The sequence below is a fragment of the Pelmatolapia mariae genome, linkage group LG10_11, assembly GCF_036321145.2.
Source record: "Pelmatolapia mariae isolate MD_Pm_ZW linkage group LG10_11, Pm_UMD_F_2, whole genome shotgun sequence".
NCBI classification, from domain to species: Eukaryota; Metazoa; Chordata; class Actinopteri; order Cichliformes; family Cichlidae; genus Pelmatolapia; species Pelmatolapia mariae.
In genome coordinates, this window is record NC_086236.1 from 54,714,010 (window position 1) to 54,719,770 (window position 5,761).

Here is a 5,761-nt window from a genome sequence, read left to right on the forward strand (position 1 = left end):
ACAGTGTTCAAATAACCATCTTATAAACTGTATCATGTAACAAACTGAAAACTCACTATCACAGTTTTATTTCATGGGTTCCTTATGGTATTCGTGCTCAGTCAACTGTCATTGCTTCTGTTATCAGCATCTTATCATGTCATTTTATACAAACACTTTTATCAAACAAGTCGCACTGTTCCCAGAGCTTTAACAGTCAATAAGAAATTAGAAGAAGCTGATAAAGCAGTCACCGCGTTCTCCCCTTCTCTTCAGACCTAACAGAGAGATGAGTTATATGTGAGGATTTGTGCTTACCTTAGAAATACACCAAAATAACAAGGAGCAAATGTTCGACATGGAAGCTGAAAGTGATGAGCAGAAAGAGATCACTCAAAGGCCAAAATGGGACAATAAAATTCAATATTTGCTAACCTGCATAGGATTTGCTGTTGGGCTTGGTAATGTATGGAGAGTCCCATATCTGTGTCAGACCTATGGTGGAGGTAAGCAGAACTCCGTTACACAGTGTCGTTTAATGTTGACATTAAACAAAAAAATAGATAATAGATGCTCTTAAATGTTACTACTTTTACACTTTTAAATAATATTATTAATAAAGTAACAATGCATGTATTAAAAATAATTAATACTGACAGGTTTCTGGTTTCAGCTTCCACGTGGGTCTTATTTCATATGCTCTCACTGCGTTAACAATTGAATACACACAAAGACTTGGTTGCAGTGATGATATATTAAAATAATTTTTATGATCTAAATTTCCAGAAGAGAATGATTAAAGTTTCTGAAGACATTTTGTTTCAACATGACCGTAAATTTTAATGTTACATAAATCTCAGTATAATCTAAACTCTAAACAAACTGTATCTGGTGTTAAGATCTGTTAGTTGGTGCAGATGAGCATGATAAAGGTCTGCCTGCTGATAACAAAATGTCAAAAACTAAATGTCCTTCAACCATCAAACCAACCTTATTTTTTATTTTCTTTTTACTTCTTACTGAAAAAATGCAAGTTTGTAGTTTTCAGTAATTACAGCGATTTTGCCACTTATCAATTACAGGGGCATTTCTGATTCCTTATGTCATTGCCTTAGTGTTTGAGGGACTTCCCCTGCTGCACATGGAACTGGTCATTGGACAGCGGCTACGCATGGGAAGCGTTGGAGTGTGGAGTTCAATCTCCCCATATCTGGGAGGTGTAGGTGAGAACGTCTGGTATGCGAAATGGTCGCATACCAGACGTTCGAAAAATGCGAAAAAAATGAGTAAACTTGTGTCATACTTAACACCACTGGACTCTATAATTTATGTTAATTTCTATTAACTTTTAATGGTGAATTTTTAAAAACAGGCGTGGCTTCGATGCTGGTGTCCTTCCTGGTTGGACTGTTCTACAACATGATCTTGTTCTGGATCCTGTGGTACTTCTTCCATTCCTTTCAGAGTCCACTTCCCTGGAGGGACTGCCCAGTAAACCTGAATCATACTGGTAATATTGACATCACGATATTATAGATTAATATGTGCCAAAATTAACTAAAGGCCCACAGATTACTTATGATATCTCTAATTTCTAAACCCTGAACATAACACCAAACATTGAGACCAGTGGGTCCTTACAGTGGTGGCTGGTGTTGTGTCTTGCATCTGCTTGGTGCATCGTGTACATCTGCTTCATACGAGGAATTGAGACCATTGGGTCTCCAATGTTGATATATTAAGCTTTTTGCTCCATTTATTGCACCTGCATGGTAGATAAATAAGGTTGGATAAAGGTTTTTCCACCTTGAAAAGATAGTTGCATGAGGGAATAGCATACTTTTGCCCTGCATATGTTGGCCATTTGTCGAAACATATATCAACACAAATTGTTAACCAAATGGAATGTGACTGTTTGGTGATTTCAGTGCATACTTGTAAGCTGGTTGGATAAGCAGACAGTCTACAGGCTTACTTTTATAGATTTCTTGATTAACATTAGTGATTGGCTTCAATAGCCACTACATTGTTTTTCTTGGTCTTCATGCATATTCACTGTACTGCAGTTTGTGGCATCCATTCAGTTGGTTGAATAAGTTAGTTGTGCTGCGTATGTGCAGCATGCTACTTTCACTTAATCATGCATTTGAAATATTTTTCGATTAAACTTCCGTAAATTGGAATAAAGGTCAAAATTCAACTTCTACTGGTTGCATTAAAAGCAGTAACAGTGATGGATAAGCAGAAGACTAAACATTTATTTTTCTTTATTACCTATAAAAGTAACAATACCTAAAAGTGTTATAAGCTGTAAAAATCTCTCTGAGTTGATGCTTTTGACGATACACTGATGAAAAGAGTTCATCCAAACTTTTCCCCAACAGGCTATTTATGCCACAGTTATAATCCTCAGAAGTAAGAAAAGCCAAAAGAAAATGATTTTTTTTAAAAGCCATACATTATACTGATCAATACATTGTTTTGTTTTATTTTTGCAGGAATAACTGTGAGAGAGATGCCCTTATTGTTGGATGTGTGAACAGTTTTACATCAATATATGTGTCAGTTCCTATTTTTGCCATTCTTGGCTTTAAGGCAAATTAAAACAACAACAACTTGCAAAACTGGTAAGTTAAATAAAAAAATGATGTGAAACTTAAGCTTTAGCATTACATAGATACAATATTAAAGCAAACATTTCTGATTTAATATTAATGCTTTTAATACTAATAGTGTTTTTGTTTGTTTGTTTGTTTTTTGCTGATATCAGGAACATATTAACCCTGACAAATGCATTTAACATCGGGGTTGGCAACATAACTCTTGAAAACTATGGCGAGTGGTTAAACTATCTCAATAAGACCGATCCCTTGGAAGTTAAAAGTCTCAATCTCAAAGCTTGCAATCAACAGACCTTCCTCGAAGAGGTGTAGTACATCTACTCATATAAAAAATAATTAGCATTTATGTATTTGTGATCATATATCATTTCCCACTTTTAGAGCGCTTCAGGAACTGGACTGGCATTTATTTTGTTTACCGAGGCAGTGATTGAAATGTCGGCCTCGCAGGTGTGGGCAGTCCTCTTTTTTGTCATGCTCTTCTGTCTCGGCCTGTCCTCCATGTTTGGAAATCTAGAGGGCGTCCTTACTCCTCTGCTGGATTTACAGGTAGTTCCACCCTGGATTCCTAAGGAAGCTTTCACAGGTATACCAAAAAGACTGAAATGCTTAACGTTGCATTTTCACTGACGGCACTAAGAAAACTGGTTTGTATTGTGTTATATTATTAAAACAAAAATAAAGATGATAAAATTAGGTGCAAGATATCTATTACTTTCTACATAGAATTGTGACTATGACTAAATCCCACCTGGTATTTCAAAACACATGCATTACTTTTGCAAGAAACCTTTATGTTCTCTCTGAAGGTGTTTATATTAGTGATTTTAGTTTATAGTCACATGTCGTATGAATTCTGATATTTTGCTTACAGGGTTAATCTGTCTCATCTCCTTTGCTGTGGCCCTAATCTTCACTTTGGGTTCTGGAAACTACTGGCTGGAAATTTTTAACAGCTATGTAGGATCCCTGCCGCTACTCATCATAACTTTCTTTGAGATCATCGCTGTGGCTTTCATCTTTGGAATAAACAGGTGATATTGTCATTGTCAATTTATGTCATGATTATACTTATGTTAAACAGTGTTTTTAAAAGGACAAACGTTACAAATGTTTCCATTTGCCAATAGCTTTAATGACGACATTGAATGGATGACAGGGCGGAGACCTAACATTAACTGGCAGTCAACGTGGCGCTTTATCAGCCCGTTCATGCTTCTGGTGGTTTTTGTGGCTTATGTTGTGATCAAGGCTGAAAAACAACCAACATACAATGCATGGAACCCAGATTATGTAAGATTTTTTTTAATGTACCATTATGACACTTCATTAAATTTGGAACAAAGACTGACTTTCCACTGCATCACCCCCGCAGGTTCACTTTCCCCTTGCTGATGTCCTGCACTATCCTGAATGGGTTTTTGCTATCTGTGTGCTCTTATCGATCCTTCCTGTAGTCTCCATTCCCCTTGTGGCTTTCTATAAATTCATGTGCTTCCTGAAGAATTACACCATGAACAGACACAATCAAAATCCATATGAAAATGAGTATTATCATAGGGAATTGTAAATAGATATCTTGACCTATGTTATTTGATTGGTGGTCAGGATTACAAGTAACCCCTGCCACTCATTATTAACTTTGCACTCTGTATGTTCATTTGAAAAACAAAAAGGCAAGCAAAATGATTCCACTTCTTATTTTTACATTTTCCCATCTTTTTTTAAGGTATGGTTTTGCATGCTTATTACACCTAATAATATCCTTAACATCCTTAACATATTGAAAATCATATATATATTTTTTAACCTAAATGCATCATTTGTACCAGAGACAGAGATGCAGCCTGATCAAATCAATGCATGACAATATCTCTGTGAATACAGATCACCAAGGGCTGGAACTGACTCTCATGATTGTGTTATTATTCAATTAAAGGAAGATGACAGTTAATTTCCTGTGCTGATGTTTGGATAGGAACAAATGGGGCATGATGGATACTGTAACATGTGTAGTTTGTGATCAGCAATATATATTAATAAAATAAACAATTTTCAGTTAAAATGTACATAAGCACATGAGCTGATTTTGTGATTTCATTCACATTTGCCCAACCCAACTTTTGCTACATGATAATCTTCTTTCTACTCTTGGTTACATGCACATGTAAAGAGTGATGTAGTGTTGCATGATGTGTCCTTTAGGTATGCTGCATGTCAACAGTGCATGTGACTGTTTAGCAGGGTAGCAGGGCTTGCATGAGTGAAGGTACATGCATGTGCTCACTAGTCATGTTCATGTGTGCGTGCATGTGTGTGTTTTGAGTTACACGCAGTTACCTTTTTGTGGTGTGGGTGGACGGTGATATTGTCCCTCCAGCGTCACGTGCTTTGGAATATGCTGGCTGCCTTTGTTGCCTCCCTGCCTGTTCTGCTTTTCTGGCACTTTCATACAATGGTGCACTTGAACACCCTGATGTTATTAAGCCTTTCAAACTACTACAGTTTGAATTCCAGCTCTCAGGAAAGACTAGCATCCCAATGTAGGATACATGGCACAAGACTCATCGTCGAGGAACAACAGCAAGGATTGACTGCAACGAGAAAACAAAAGGTAACAACTGAGCCTCCAGTAACTTTGATTATTGCTGCTTTATGTCTATATGGATAGAGCTATGCAAGGTATAATATAATAATTCTATTTTAATTTTAATTATTGCCGTATACAATTACTTACTTTCTTCTCTGCTTCAAAATCTGGCACTACCAATGTTGGTCATTATTTATGGCTCTTTTAGTTTTGGGAAAAAAAAAAGAAACCTGATGTGACTGACTACAGAAGTTTATTGAGTTCAAAAGGACGTGCCGTTTCAACTGCTGTTGAAATAAGTTCAAGGTAAGAAAAAAATGCAGTGTTTGACCAGCTGCTTACAAAATGTCACATATTCATTTCTGTGCTGTTCTAGACTTGTCGCTAAGTAAATAAACAGTAATCGTCCAAGCGAGCATTTTGTAGTCGTCAAGAGGAAAGCGACCTTTTAGGATAAACAAATCAGCTGTATTTGTGATCATCTAAATATTACTGTTATCATGTATACGACACACTGTGCTATCAGCAACAGCAGAATGGTGTGACAAGTTCGATAACACTTCACCAGGAC

The 5,761-nt window shown here is 36.6% G+C and overlaps 1 pseudogene; it reads left to right on the plus strand.

Moving 5' to 3' along the window:
• Nucleotides 1-337: 337 nt before the first annotated feature.
• On the plus strand, nt 338-4,170 carry LOC134635456 (sodium-dependent neutral amino acid transporter B(0)AT3-like; annotated as a pseudogene).
• Nucleotides 4,171-5,761: the final 1,591 nt, after the last annotated feature.